The 16,590-nt window shown below is 41.8% G+C and overlaps 1 long non-coding RNA gene across 1 annotated transcript; it reads left to right on the top strand.

Moving 5' to 3' along the window:
- The first annotated feature begins 7,149 nt into the window (after positions 1 to 7,149).
- LOC125690361 (uncharacterized) lies at positions 7,150 to 9,931 on the top strand. The gene is made up of 3 exons (XR_007375645.1): positions 7,150 to 7,186; positions 7,651 to 7,722; positions 9,877 to 9,931. It is a non-coding gene; the product is annotated as an uncharacterized LOC125690361 (long non-coding RNA).
- The last annotated feature ends 6,659 nt before the right edge of the window (positions 9,932 to 16,590 follow it).

The following is a 16,590-nucleotide window of genomic DNA, read 5'->3' on the forward strand; positions in this document are numbered from 1 at the left end:
CCACGGCGTATGCAACTCACATCTGCAGACCACTGACAACACTACAAAGGATTTTTGGAGAAGTCAAGGGCAAAATTAGCCGAGTCCCCTTCAAGTCAGTGAAAGGATAATGAATGCCAGAGTGCTATCTTAGCTGCTCACAAATCAGTGCCATTAGCAGGAGAAAGTGCATACTAATCAATAAGCGTTGGCATTTAATGGTTCTGAAGTATTGGTGGGCTGACATTTACATCTGCTTACAGCGCTGTAGGCCCCCACAACAATTTACTGCCTTCTATCCTGTTGAAATCCACCTATGTAAACTGTCAGGCAGGCACTACATAATCCTTCCAGTCTCAGAAATGACTCCTACAAAGGTCTTGAAACCAATACACCTCAGACAAGGTGAAGAGGCAGAGTGCTGCTAATTAAAAGGTAACTATTATAAACTAAATCATGATGTTTTCCCCATCAGATTTCCTTGTTCCTCAGAATATCACCCGAGGCACACACACGCCCTTCTGAACTTGCAGAGATGATTTTCCAATCTATTCAGCCCCACCTGAAGTTCTGAAGTTCTTGTGTTCTCCAGGTCTTCTGAGATCTGGTGTCCTGGCCAGACAACTTGTCTACAAGCTCCTGCTTTCTAGTGTAGAGATGGCAAACCTTGCCTGGAATTCCTAGCCTCGCTCTGTATGAGATAAAGAGAGAGGGCACAGTGCTGTGAAAGTTCATGGTATTCACACAGCTTAGCATCAACACAGAATCACAGAAATGCAGGGGTTGGAAGGGACCTCAGGAGATCATTCAGTTCCAACTCCCCCTGCATATAGTTCAACCACTCCACACAGAAGCAAACCTCAGGTCGGTATTATTTACTACAGAAACCAACTTGTATTCAGCCAGCCCCAGGGTGTGCTTGCACAAAAAAGAAACAGGTTCTACCCTGACTACCTCTGCAAACAGGCACCTAGTATGGTACTCAGATCATAGCTAACCTCAATAGCAACTGGTTTTGTTTGCTTTCCTTTCTCTGAAATTCATCTTTAACAGAAGAAATACAAGAAATAAGGTACATCACAGAGCCTCTATACACCTACTGCAGGCTTTGACTATTTACATTTATTCGAGATAAGATCTCAATTATTGCCATAGAATTGAGCATTCAGCTTTAGGACTTTCTCTTGGGTTATTTTGCTTTTTCATCCATGCCCCCATTTTCTAAAATACAATATTTATATGGGTCTGGCCAAATGAACTCTGGTCTCCAGGTCCTAATGGTCCCTGCCTGTACAGACATGGGCCTGGGCACCCTGCTCTGTGTCGCCTTGCTGAAGCAGGAATTGGACCAGATGGACCCAGAGAGCCCTTCCTCAACTCTCCTGTGATTGTCTGATTTTGTACTCTCAATGAAGGTACTCACTGAATGGCACAGTGCAGCAGGCACCAAATGTTTGGCACAGCTCTAGCAGCCGCTCCCTTCAACAGGCACGAAGTGCTGAGACTGCAGTAGAGGTTGTGCAGCCTTCTGATAGGAAGCATTTGGTAACTTGAGCAACCTGCACATGAAGAATGTATACAGTGTCACTGTGTCCCTATGAGGATATGAACAATGCAGTCAATCATTTATTTCTCTCTATATTCATATTCAGCCTATTCACCCACTAATAAATACTACTTGTCAACTGCATCCCAAACACATCCTCAGTGAATCAAGTTAAGGTGCACTGGAGGTACACTTAATGTTCAGATAAGCTAGTTTAATTTTAGCAGGTTGCTACTATAGCTTCATACTTTGCCCTACTAGCAGATTTATACCTAGGGTTTTTGTTCATCCATTATTCCTTGCACTATTCAGCAGTTTGCTTTTCTTGCCCTTATTATTAGCAGATCGGTGATGTATACAGATCTTTAGAGCCAAAGACACTTTCAATTTTTCCTACTGCATTAATAATAACACACATACAGACAACTTGTCTTCTGAGGGTTTTCTACTGTATTTTGTTGCCTCATGTTCTAAGAAAAGATATACTGCTCTGAAAAACCTCATTGTAGTTGTCTTCTCATACTTCACCCTCAGGGTGCTGTCACTGTTACCTATTACCTACAGAACAGCCTGAGCTGTTCATATGTCTTTACAGTCTTTCTTCTATTACTTACTGCTCCTTTTCCTGGAATATCAGCTCATCTCTGCCCTTTGCTATGTATCGGGCTTTAATCATAATTTTGCATTAGTGTTTCACCATCTTCCATAAGAGCACGCAGAGAGGGGAGACCCCACCTCCCTTAGGGCTGTGGAAAACGCAGCTGAAAATGAGCAGAGTCACCCCAGTGCCTGGGCTGCCGGGCGGTGACTCAGCAGCACGAAACTGATCCCAGGGCTGCCTGATTCGTTTGTTTTCTTTAATTCCTAATCTGCCCGCCGCTACTCCTCTGTCTGTCATCTGTCCTGTCTTCTGAACAACCCTTTTCTCCCCGCGTTTCAATCGCAGCGGTGTACATTCCGTATACACAGGCATCTATACGCACAGCCCGGCCCAGCGGCGGGAGGAGCGGGGCTGGGCTCCGGCACCGGCCCGCCGCACCGAGGCGCTCCCGCTGCGCCATCTTGCGTCGTCCCGCCGCGGGCACCGGGCCGGGCCCTAGCGGGGGACAAGAGCTGCCCCCATCAGGGTCCCGCTTTTCTGCCAAGAGCACCTCTCCAGGAGCTTGGGTTCCTCGATTATGTGATATTTGGTTGTGATTATCAGGAGCTTCAGCTTAAAAAACGATCAAATGTATTTCATTGATTTTGTTTTAGGAAAGAAGGATCAAAGGCTGCTGGAACAAGACGAGGTTATTTTACGTGATGCTCCCTGTATCAGCCATCATCCTAACCCTATGCCAGAAAAAAAATCCCTAAAGCCTCATTCATTTTCCTAGACCAAACGTGCTGATATGTTCATGTATGTGAAGAAATGTGGATGAAGGTGGTTTCGTTTCCCCACCTATTGCAGAGAACCTGGACTTTATGATCTCCAGAGGTCCCTTCCAACCCTTACAATTCTGTGATGCTGTGATTTCAATAGTGGCAGAGATCACCAATGCTCAGCAAACGTGTGATCAGACTATTAATATTTAAAGAATGTAAGCATGGATTTGGGCATCAAATCCTTTGTGTGATGTTTTGGAAACTGTAGCTGTAGCCAATTTCTTGTCTGATGGCATCTGAAAGGCTTCAGTGCTTCTCCTTGAGTCAGACAGATGAACAGATTATGCCTCGGTGCCTTGGGCAGCAATAGTCCGTATCAACACTGCATTAAATGGGTGCTGAATGCATCACCGAGTGGAAAAAACTGTATTTGCTGTCATAAATCTGTAACTGTGTGTTGGTGTAATCAGCATGGCTATTGTGGGTTACAACTTTATGTGGTGAGGGATAGATTGTATTTTATTATAACCTTTTGGGAGACTATTTTCTTCTTGGGCTCCTTGACGATAAAACTCCATGGAGATGGACTACATTGTGCTGCTAAATATAGAGAGGGATAGTAGCACTGGCTCAGCTCCACCATCAGCTCTGCATAATTAATAAAGATTTTTATTTGCTCTTTTCAGTTTGTACCATGGCTGTTTGGAGCAAGCAGATCCAAACGTACTTTTGATGCATGCATTAAGGAAAGAGAGGAAGCAACTCAGTCATAACTCGGGAGTGCTTGTCACCCATAAGATCAATGTTGAAAAACAAAAATAGAAAGAGTAATAAAAGAAATAAAATATACGATAATGCACTTGAGCATTGAACAGGCCACACAATGAAGGCACTGCTTTACCGTAGATCTGGTGTGAAGCAAAGATCACAACGATGGACTGTCGATGTGGGCAGCACTCTGTAATGGTCTTCTGTGCCACCAACAGGCCCATTAGCATGAAACAATCACACACTCTAAGAGGTACAAAGAAGGGGCTGAATAGGCTAGCTCTGCAATCAGCAATAACTTTGTTATTTTCTGATTTTTTTCCAGCAGATGTGGCATTAGAGATCTTTTGTGACGTTTGCATCTCCCTGAAGCCTTTTGTGCTGTCATCAGCTTTTTTACTTGGAATTCCTGAGGTTATGGATTGTATTACCTTATGAGAGTGCAAAAATTTTATCATGTCTGATTTTCCCCCTTTTCATACTCCCTACATGCAACAGATACAAGCTCCAGCATTGATTCATTTGTTACCAAAATACACTGTCAGCACTGTCAGCTCTCTGGGGGCTCAGGAAGGTTTTTGCTTTACATTCTGAAGTCTGTAGAACCCTACATGCAATCTGATTTTAGTGTGAATTTCATTGTCCTCCAGAGGACATGTTGTCTTCATAAGAGAAAGCCTAAAACATGATCAGGAGTGTGAGCTGGCTGGTTGAAATCCCCAGCTGGCTCATTGTATGACAGTACAGGTAGAGCTCTGTATGTGTGTCCCTCTGTGTATATGTGTGCATGCATAAGATGTGCTCATAAATAATATGTTCTAACTGTTAGATAAAGCCAAATGATAGCAGCTGGTAGGAGATGGTAGTTTTATAACTGCTTGCTAATTTTTCCATAGCTTATTACAGGGCATTTTAGAAGAGTGATCTTGCCAGTAAGTGCCAGTTCTTTTCATTCAGTTCCGTTTAATAGCTTAATAATGCATAATTGGAGTTCTTGGGTACTGGTAGTAAAAGGACACTATGCTCCATTAAGTCCAGGATATTTATTTTGAGAAAATGAGTGAGTGCACAATTTTCTGGGAGCACTAATAGACTTAAATGGATTTCAAAAAGCCTTTTACCGTTACAGAATAAGACTCAAATATGGGTCACATGCTCTACTCACAGGATGCATCCAGGACGGAGTCTGTCACTCACTCCTTCTTCATTAAGGAAATTCTGTGGCTCTTGCTGGCAGTGCTCCTGATTTGCCCATCTGTGAGTGTGTTCAGCCTTAGGTTTGCTGTGTTTAGAGCAGACAGTACTCTTAATGTAAAGGACATAAGGTTTTGAAGCAAGTTAATTCAGCATTATGGTTGCAAGGCTCCTCTACAAGTGTCCCCTAGAAATTCTGTTAGTGTCTGGAGATCCATGCATGCAGAGGGGTGTTAACCCCAGGGTGTTTTTAGAGTTGTTTTACTGACTGATGTGTTCTGTATACAGACCTCCTACAGCTTTTCCTCTAGATCACAACCTCATGCTTCTTCTTATGAGCTCACCACCATGATTATGTGGCCACTAAGTTACAGAAGTGTTTACATGGACTGATGGGTATTTGGAAATTGGTATTTTCCATGTCTGTGAAGCACTACACCCTTCCCACATTTAAGACTTCTTAGTCTTCAGTTTTCAACACAAACACCAATTCAGCAGCTCTTACCCAACTTCTGATATTTCTGAGTAGTTGGTATTTTGTGTGGTGTATCATCTCAAGCCTCCCAGACTGGCCTAACCTTCTGGTGTGATAAGTAAAGCAAACTCACTGAGAACAGGAAGACAAAATCTGGTCAAAGAAATGTGATGTATACAGGATATCCCATGTGGCACTGTGTAAATTTTACTTGTCACTCCTTCATGTCACTGGGGGGAAATGGGGAGAATTCCTATTGGTCTAACATGGGAACATTATTCCCTTCTGATTAGGTTGGCTCATTGTTTATCTCCCCAAAAACTCTTATTTATATCCTGTTAGATAACTAGATCATCTCCTCTTCTCCTTCCTGATTTCTAAAAATAATGTCCTCCCTGTTGAGGAGATGGGACCTTTTTTTTTTCAAAATGCCTTCTACAAATGCCCACATCTATTCCAGACTGTGCATCTTGCTTAAGCATAACAAACTGTTTTCTCCATTGCTATTAGAACTAGTATACATATTTTTAAGATATACTCATTTTGTACCCATATCACTCATCTCATGTCTAAATAAAAACCAGATTAAATTAGAGAGCGTGCTGTAAATGCTGAGCTGATACTTGGCATATAAACAATATAACTTATAAACAATACTAGGAAGATCTAAAAGCCTTCACATTTCACTTTTTATTACATCTTATTTTCACTTGTAGCATGCATTTGTAATATTGTTCTGTAGCAATATTTTCATTTTCAATTTCATTTTTATTGACTGTTTTTCTTTTAGAAATCCCACTCACATAAATATGGTAATATGAGTTGTCTATGGATTATTCATTTATCCTGCTGACAACTAATCTGTCCAATGAATTAGAAACAATCACAGCACTGTGACATCTAATTATACTTTCCTTCTTTTTTTCTATGCTTTAGAGAAAAGCAAGGTCTTAGTATGCAATGTTGCATATAAAAAAAATGAGTTAAAATATTTTTCTTTTAATTTTCTAGCCAGATATCATGAAGATACATGATCTTCTGCAGAGAGTTGTAATGTTGTATTGAACATGGGAATTGTGACATAGCATGAAGTTAAATTAAAAATGTGGATTATTTCTGCCCCTAGCTACAGTTCCTCCATATGTAAAAATGCTTATATCTGAGCAGATTGCTTCATCCAGATGAGGATTTGTTCCATAACCCAATCTTTCCACCTTCATGGATTGTACTTTTCTCTTCTCAGGAGATTTGAACTCTCTCACCTCTTGAAACTGTTGACCTGGAATCAACCACTTAGAGAAGCATGGGAACAGCATTTGACATACACACCACCAATGAGAGTTTCTTAAACATGGTTCTGAGGACTGATGGAAAATAAAATTTGAACCTATAGTCCATGACACTTCTGGCAGCAGGAAAAGTCCTCAGTAGCTTCTTTCATCACTAGCCATATGGGGGATATGGATGTGACTCCTAGTTCTTGAGTATGCTTCTGGTGCTTATACATATCCAAGGGCTACCTCTGAGAAACAGGATTTAAAAGTTGGGACCTGCAGTTTCTATATGAAGAAAGTCAGTAGAAATAAGATATGTTACAGATCTTCAGCGTGAAGCAGAGGATCTCCTCCTTGCAAGCTGTATGGGAACTGCTGAATCACATCCTGAACCTCTGACTGATCACCTGAGTGAGCAATAAGTCAGCCACGGGAGCACAGGTGAAGGCAATTCACCTGTGCTGCCGAAGGGATGGAGCCTGGCTGCACCTCTCCTAGACCCATTTAAGAGCTGACTGCCAGTAGGGAAGGATCTCTTCTAGAGATCCACTTTGCTGAAGTTTCATAAGTGAGCCTAGGATACAGGTAAGCATCCTATCTTTTCTGCTTTGATGTAATTGCTACGTAGGCAGGCTCTCTGGTATACTTCATAACTATAACAGCTGTACATTCATTGATTGTACACAAGCTCATACTCCAAAGGAGGTAACCTACCCTGAGCAACACTTCTCTCTAATTTGATGACTGCTCGCTGAAGAAGAGGATACCTCTATGAACATTACTACTTTTAACTCCTATTAAGACATTTTCCACTAGTTGAACTATTCAAATGTTGGCTCTCATCTAGCTAAGAACAGGGAAGAGAGATGTTTTGTTTAGTTCTACGTTCATCCTACAGATCAAGTCTTACAAAGGCTTATATTTGCCAGCTGGCAAAAAGCCATGAACCTTATTGTTTTTATCATGCCTCTAGTCTTTAGTGAATGCTATTGCTGACACCAAAGTCATTGTGCCCTTGTGTGTGTGTGGTTTATTGTCCCTTTTGCCAGCAGAGCTGCGGAGTGCCTCACAGTCAGTGAAAGGAGAAAAATGCAGTGGAGAGAAGCAGTAGGCAGACAAAGGTAAGCCCTGCTCTCCAGAAGTAGTTTGGGCTTTGGAAGAGGTGTCAACATTATCAGTAGTGTTCTTAAAAGCACATGTTCTTCTTCTTGCATGCAGTATTTTTTTACTGTCAACTTCATGCAGAGTTCTCTACATTGGTTTTCACTTGGATGACTAACAGAAAATTTCACCCACCAATGGGCAAAGCAATGCAAACTGTACTATAATCCAGCTGAAGGACATCAGAAAGAAAATAACAAGATTGTTGCAAATCTGCATATGCCTTAAACTTAATAAAACGCCAAGTTTTATTAGCCACAACTAAATGTGGTGTTGTTAATAACAGCTCAGAAATTGGAGGCTAAGAGCCATGCAATCATCGAGATTCACAGTTATGATTTAGCTGCTAAGCCCCAGGATAATTGGTATTGACAATATCTGCTGGTCAATCTAAAGCAGATGTTGGAAATTAGAGGCTAAATCATGTAATCCTGGATGTCAAAGGTTTATCCAAAAGCCCTATTTATGGAATACCATTGTTTTGTTATTTGTTTTTTTTTTCCTCAGTAATAATTGAAAGATGTGGTTTAGAACCATAACTGACAAAAGCACATTTTAATAACTGTTCTGGGCTTATCTCAATGTGCATATAAGAGCATGCCTATTTGGAGGATTTCTGGCTCTTACACACTCATTTTATAATGCCTGCTGATTTTGGCAAACAGCCATGTAAAGGCAAATATAAAATTTTCCTGCAAGTTTCCCATAATCAGTTACACTACAATTTACCATGTTACATACTTTAAGAGCACGTTTGTTTGCAGAGATACGAGACAAAGGCACAGAATTGTCCCTGGAAGAATCTGAGTAAGGGAGAAAAGCTCTGGGAAAGGATTTGGTCAATTGCTTCAGCCTGCCACTGGTCACAATGGTCCTTACTTATTTTCAGAGGATTATTTCCAAAATTTGGACTGAATACATTAAGGTATTTCAGTGGCCTTACTGGCTTTTGAAACCTGACGTGGCCTAAGATTTCCTCAAGGTCTAAATGAGTACTCTGTCATTTAAACTGGGCTTATAAGTAGTACCTGCTGCCTGACAGCTCTCACAATACTGAAGTGTTCAAGTCTTCATGGAACTTGGAAGAAAAAGAGACAGAAGCTAATTCCCATCAGAAAGTAAAGGACATAGAATGTTTCTTTGCAATGTCTAATGCAGGAGCAAATGGGCTTCATTGTAACAGTGGGGCAGGCAAGGTGTATCGGCACCAATTCTCTCTTAAAGAGTGATCCCAGAGCAGGTACAGCATGTTACTCACGCTATGGAACTTGGAAATCTTCTTTCCAGAGATACATCAGCTCCTGGATAGCTCAATTGGCTTTGAAAGGACCTTTTACAAAATACGTTTCTTCATAAAGTGTTTATTTATTTAACTTTGAAAACAAATTGATTGAATATGAAACTGTAAGGACTGCATTTTGTATCTGTCCTTGGACTTTGTGTACAAAGTTAGCGTAGCAGCTGAAGGACTGATCACGCAACCACTAACAAGACAGCTGCTGGTTATCATTTCTTCACGCTATTCATATAAGCTCATTTGTAGTTCAGAAATCGCTCAAAACCCAGGGGCTGATAGGAATCTTCCAAAATCTGTGTGAAAAATACATTGAGTTTACAATACACAAATTCTGTGCCACGGCAGCACAAGTAATTCCAAACACCTCTTAAAGAACCTTTTTAAAAATAGGGTTTCCCACAAACACTTTGCTGGCTGAATATATGGAGCCTGACGGGACTTTTCACTTAATGGGAAATAATTCCAGCCCCATCTACTGAGCCATTCTAAATTTGCAACAGGTAGTACATTTAGAGAAAACACACAGAAAATGTACAACATTTGCCTTATGTAAATTGTAAGCTCTTCAGGGAAGAGGTATTTTCTTGCTATAATAAAAAGAGTTCCAGTAGCAGTCTTAACACATTACAAGGCTCTTAAAGAAGAGAATGTGCTAAAGTTCTGAGGCTCACTGAGCCAGTGGTCTTTCAGGTTCCTCCAAGCTTATGGGAATGTCTGTAGCAAAATAGCACAAATATTACCAGACGCCATCTCCTGCTGATTATTGCTTGTCATTTTCTATTTCAAGAACAGTTTCCAATGACTTTACTTTCAACAGTTGCAACCTTCAAGTACTCCACATTAAGCAGCAACGGGGACAAAACCAGCCAGCCTTTTCCAGAATTTACTCTTGAAATTTCAGTTGAGGTAAAGCCTGGGTTTATATGAATTAGTTCACATCTTGCTAGTGTACAGTTGTGATCTCATAACTGGGGAATACTTAAGAAAACTGAAAGAGGGTGGAGATACAGTTAACTCAGTCTAGGAAAATATAATTAACTATCCAGTCCTTTCACTGGGGCAGCATTATATTTTACATCTGGGAAAGTCCACAGAAAGGCTAGATCCCATCCCACACCAAGGGCTTGCACTGCTTCCTTCATCAGCACAAACCTGCTACAAATACTTCATTGGTCACACATTAACTGGATGCTGCAGTGTTCATCTTACAGCTGTTGCTGGCAGACAGTCCCTGCATCATTACTGCTGGCCTTCTGCATCTTGGGCAGCGACCTGGTACCTGACATCCACTTGCAGCCATTCCTGGAAGTCAGAATCAGTTTTAGAGGTAGGTGTCAGACCAGTTGCCAGGTATGATAGATCTGGCTTTTGAGGACCCTATACAGGAGGACTTGGAGGTACAGGGGCAGCTCCAATGAGATACCATGCTGGAGCAAGCTGAATTTCTGCCATTTAGACTGTGATATGAAAACTAAAGCTCCTGACACTAGGAAGTGTTTATGGGCCTTTCCCCTCCAGCAGTGGCAGATGAGTTCTTGGTGCCTTGAGTGCCTTTTCCATCAGTGAGAAATGAGTAGCTCTAGCAGCAGAAATAAAAATTCCATGAAGTACTGCCTACAGCTTTAAGCTGAAATAGGGTATTGCAGCCACAAGCTGCACGTTGATAGCAGAAAATAACTCAAGATTCAATATGTGTCTGCCCAGCAAATCTCTAGGGAAGGAGATACAGCTTGCAAGGTCTGGTACATACTTGAATTACACGAGAATAATTATGCTAAGTACCTTCAAAACACTTTCTAGAAGTTAGAAGAAATGTATGCATCAGCTCTTGTTTCAACACAGTACTACACTGCAAGAGAGTTATATGAAGGTGTTCCTATTCATTTGTTTCATGAACTGTGTGAAACAATGCCAGGAAAAGGTGCCTTTTTTTAACAACCAGAAATATTTCCTGAATTTCTTTTATTGCAACTAGCTTTGCTCATACTAGCTCTTGTACTCTTTTGAATGCTTTTACATGTGGATATATATGCAGATCCTATGCAGAGTGCTATACCAAGGAGTTAACCTGGAGCTTTGCATGATTCGTGTCATGTTAGTGCTGTACAGTGAATTGTTTAGACTGAAGAATCATCTCCAGACAGAACAAACCCAGCTCTCTTGGTCTTTTTTTCATAGGAGAGGTGCTCCAGCACTTTGAGCATCTTTGCAGCCCTCCTCTGGACCCACTCCAACAGATCTGAATCCTTCTCATGCTGTGGGCCTCAGACTTGGCTGCAGTACTCTGGATAGGACATTCCATCTGCTGGCTGGTCACCCCTCTTTTGATGCAGTTCAGTTGCTGCTGGCTTTCCAGGTTGCAGGTGCACACTGCTGGCTCATGTCCAGCTTTTCATTGATCAGAACTCCCAAGCCCTTCTCTGCTGGGCTGCTCTCAATGAATTCTTCTCCTACTCTGTTCTCATATCTGAGATTGCCTGATCTGAATGCAACACCTTGAACATGGCCTTGTTGAACTTCATTAGGTTCTCACTGGCCCACTTTTCGTGCATGTGCAGGTCCCTCTGGTTGGTGTCCCTTCCTTCTGTTTTATCAGCAGCACCACAAGCTTGTGTCATCAGCAAAACTTGCTGAGGGTACACTCAATCCACACTATCTAGTCCTTGGTAAAGGTGCTGGAGAGCACTGATCCCAAAGCAGACCCCTGGGGGGGTATCACACATGCATGGCCTCTACCTGGACATAGAGCCATTGACCATAACACATTGGCTGTGACCATCCAAGCAATTCTTTATTCACCTAATAGTTCAGCTTTCAAATCCATATCTCCATACTCATGTCCATGTGGAATCCCTGAACCCAGGCCACTTATGCCTGTACTTTTCCTTCTTATCCCTCAGTCTGACTAGCAGGTCCTTGTTCAGCCATGCCAGTATTCTGACTTGATTTTTTCTGATGGTGAATGGAGAGTTCTTATGCTCTCAGAAAGCCATCCTTAAAGAGCTACCAGTTCTGTTCTGTTTCTGTGTCCTTAAGGACAGTTTCCCAGGGGATTCCATCTAATAATTCCTTAAACAGCTGGAATATCCCTCTTCTGAAGTTTAGAGTCCTGACTGTTTACTGCCAGGCCCATATTCCTTAAGATCATGAACTCAAGTGGGTCATGGATGCTACAACCCAGAAAAAGAAAGCAGCCTTGGTGCTGTGATTAAACTGCATTTATAAGACATGATTCAGACACCTAAATTTAGGTGCGTACACTGTAGGCGTCTATGACAAGGCAGCTCTCTGTGGCACCATTGTCACAAAGGTGATTAAAAAGTCAATTCAGTTTCCTAAATCTTAGCTGTCCTGTGTCATTTGAGATTCTCATTTGACATTCTGTTACTCAGTTCGCATGGAATTTGTGGCCTGCTGCAAGGCAAAGATCCCTCCAGAGACCAGACAGGATGTGCTTGGGCTGGGACTTAATTCAGCTGCTCACACACAGGCATCTATTACCATCTGAGATCCCTTCAGAAGTCTAAGAAGCACACAGGACTGGAAGACATGGCACACAGAACCTCGATGAGCAGTTGATGTGTCCTGGCCTCCCCACTGGATCTAGATAAGTAAATGTCTGCGACCGAATGGCTATGCAGAGGTCCTTGTCTAGGCGTTTGAATCATATCCCTAGTCAATACACTTGGGCAAGAGACACTGACACTTGACATGTTCATTAATCTAGACTCAACTGCAATGAAAGATTCTCAAGGAGGCACAAGGAGGATTCAGAGGATCCAGGACCTTGCATCACCTTTGGAAGCATGAAGCATGTTGATTTGTGTGGAACGTTGCTGATCCAGAAGAGAAGGAGTCTACCACTGCTGGGGCCTTGTTCTCAACTTCTTCCCCTGGCTATGCTGAAACACAAGTAGTAACTAAAACACACTTCAGTTCTGAGAGAAGACCAAACCTATTCCTTTGATGCTGAGCAAATCTAACTTCAGGGAATACGCCTGCCAGCAGATTCCCAGAACTCTGCTAGTTCAAATCCCCGCCAGCACCCAGGATCACAGGGCTGTGTGGAGAGGAGCCCAGGGGACAAAAGAGGACAAATAACTTGAGAGCTCACTAGAGAGTATGCTCTGATGGAGTCCTCCAAGTGTCCTTAATTCTATATCTGTTCAGTGTGCCCATGGTATTGTCTGATTTTTAATTTTTGCACAGTTTCTGACGTATCTCATTATTACCTTGGCACCAGAGGGCTATGATTTGTAGTACAGGGTCCATTCCAGACCACATTGAATTATATCAGAATTCCAAGGCATGTTTGGCAGCTGCTAATAGTGGCTGGCTGTTTTTAGATTTATTTTTTGTGTACTTCTCTCAGTTCAAATCTGTCCTATTTAAACTCTATTTAAAAATACAGACCAATTTCAGACCAGCAGTATTTTTCTTTCAATTTCAGGGGTATATTTCTACTGCTTACAAAAAAGACCTTTTCACTTACCTTGCCTCTAATTCAATTTTTTCTAGACTGTATTGTAACTATTTTGAGCCTCAATCTTTATCTCACCAGGAACTGTGTGAAATTGTCTCTCAGAAAGAGGATTGAATTCCCTCTTGAACCCTTTGCACAAAGGGAAATTTTTTTCACACATCCAGTGATACCTATTTCTGTATTCTGAACATAAGCGGGTCAGTAGATATCAGATTTTTTTATGGCCCTGCCCCTCGGTCTTTGCTGTTTGAGTGCTTTCAGATTTGCACTGCTCTAATTCCCAGAGCCAAATTCAGTGACCCCCAGTGCTTGACAATGGCTGGGGCCGTTTGCCGAGCTCAGAGCAGCAGAGGGAGTGGGATTTGGCAGCTTCAGGGCCAGTAGCAGCGAGCAGAAGAAAACTTTTTCTGTTATCTCAGCTGAACCCACACAGCTATTGCCCTACGTGGACCTAATTTTGTCCAAAACTCATTGTTTTAGACAATGATAGGAGGGAAATGTCAAGGGAAAATGTACAGTCGATTTTCCAAAGCAGCTGCCAAAACTGTCACAAACATATACATACAGAGGAAATAATCATACAGTACTAGTGATGCTAAATCCTCTCTGAAGCTGTTTTTAGCATTTTGCTGAGTGATGACACTCCCAAAGGAAGGAGGTGTGCTCTGTAGTCTATCAGCAAAGTATGAAATGTATTAGTAGGTCGTGAGAAGCTGATTTGGCAAAATCTCTAATGCGAGCACAGTTATTCCCATTTTGGTTACAGTTTCAAGTTTGTTGTAACATAGGAGCCACGTATACAAACACTTGACAAAGTGATAGGTAACACATGAGGATTCTGCAACATGTAGCGCTATCACACTTCTAAAGCACTGTCTCCACAAAATAATTTCCCTAGAAGACTTAAAGCCTACTTGATTTCTGACTGCCAGAGATATCAGCTCCCACTTTCTAATGCTAGATTTCTTTGGAATGTGCAATGGAGCATGACAGCAGATGAAAAATCTGGCCTGTTTAGTGGCATGGTTTGGGGTTGAACATTGGAAAGGGGAACTAGCTTTTTTTTTTCTTAGTAGATCACTGCTTGAAGCTTCCTCAGTACTGTGAAATACTTGTAATGATTACAACTACTGCAAATAAATGTATAGAAAGGGAAAAAGAAATCTAGAAAGACAATTTGAATATAAAGACATCCAGCTGGAAACATAGGGATAGACTCTTCTCTCTCTCTTTCTTATATAAATTGGAATTATTCTACATTTTAAAAGGAAAAGAACTTACCTTGTTACAAATTTGTGAGGTCATACAGTGGCTACTGATTTGGAAGTGTGTAAAATATTTGATTTATTTTAAAAAAGGAATAACTACTGTTTGTATTTACTTGAAATATTTGTAAAGTGAATGAATGCATTAACCAGATTATCACAGAATCCCAGCATTGCTGAGCAGGCAGGGCCCTCCTGGTCCCCCAGTCCCAGCCCCGCTGCAGCAGGGCCACCAGAGCAGGGTGCCCAGGCCCACGGCCAGGCGGCTTCTGGAGACCTCCAAGGAGGAGACCCCACAGCCTCTGGGCAGCCTGTGCCAGTGCTCCATCACCTGCACAGCACAGCAGTGCTGCCTGCTGCTCAGATGTGCCTCTTGTCCTGGCGCTGGGAACTACTGAAAGAAGCTTGGCTCTGCCTTCCTTGCACCTTCCCTCAGGTACTTACAGACGTTGATGAGATCCCCTTAAGTCTCCTCTTCTCCAGGCTGAACTGCCCTAGCTCTCTCAGCCTCTCCTCATAGTAGGCATGTTGCAGTTCCCATTATCTTTGTGGCACTTTGATGATTCTGTCCATGATGGTCACACCTCTCTTGTACTGGGAACCCAGAATTGGACCCAGTAATCCATGTATGGCTGCACCAGTGCTGAGGAAGTAGAAAGAATATATTTATCTTGCAATAAAATCAGAAAATCCATATGACTGAAAGGTTTGTCATTTCAGTTGTTGTCCACATCCGTGGTAATTCAAACAGCTCCATTTTCTCATCTGCGTGAGAGAGGTCCATATGGGACATAAAAGTTTGCGTCCTGATGGCTCTTTGGCTGGCAAAACAAATGAAAAATGGAAAGTTTATTTGTGTGGACAGATGGTTGCAGCAATTTCCTAGCTATATGTTTGACATACTTTTGTCTAAAATAAGCACTAATCATGACTAGACAAAGCTGTCAAAACTGCCTCAAGAATACTGTAAGGACCTCTGTCTAACTGCCTGCAGAGAAAACCCAAAGTGCCTATAACCCAATGCAGAGTTCTGCTCACAGCCAGCTTCAAAGGGATTGAAATCGTTAATAAGAATGTTTGGGCCACTGAAAAAATCACGTAAATGTTTGCTACCATATCAAGGCTACTGCAAGAAAGAGATCATCCTTTTTCTGTTTTTTGTGTATTTGTTTGTTCCATTATTATTTCTTGTTTGCTTAAGTTACACTCCATCTTCTTAGAGGTAAAGGAATTAGAGCTGCACACACTATTCATGGATTGATGCTGGAGCATAGCAGTGTTTCCTATTTTGCTACTTCCTCCTTTCTCAGTAATTTCTATCATTTGATTTGCTCTTTTCTTTCCACCGATGTTTTCAAAGAGCTAAATGCAGAAACTGCAGGACTTCTTTCCCAGTCATAATAGGTAATGATAAATCTATCTCTGTGCAAGTATAGGTAGGATTATTTTTCTCCAATGCATTAGTTTGCATTCCTTAATTTAATCCAATTTGAATTCATTTCCAGGCTTCCTCAGCTCATGGCTCCTGCTTCTCACATACACATCTGTCTTTCTCTCCTTCTTCAGACACAACCAAATAATGTTGGCTTTGACAAAACTTACAAGTGTGAATGTTTAAAATCTAAGATTATTTCTGGCAAAGCTGAGACTTTAGCTCTTAAAATTTCCTCTGTCAGGTTTCTTCTCTGTGCTATCTACACCGGTGAGGCGCAGTCCCTCAGTATCAAATATAAAGCACACAGCTAGTTCTGAGATGTTAAGCCAAACCTGCCAAGATTGCAGA

The sequence above is a fragment of the Lagopus muta genome, chromosome 3, assembly GCF_023343835.1.
Source record: "Lagopus muta isolate bLagMut1 chromosome 3, bLagMut1 primary, whole genome shotgun sequence".
NCBI classification, from domain to species: Eukaryota; Metazoa; Chordata; class Aves; order Galliformes; family Phasianidae; genus Lagopus; species Lagopus muta.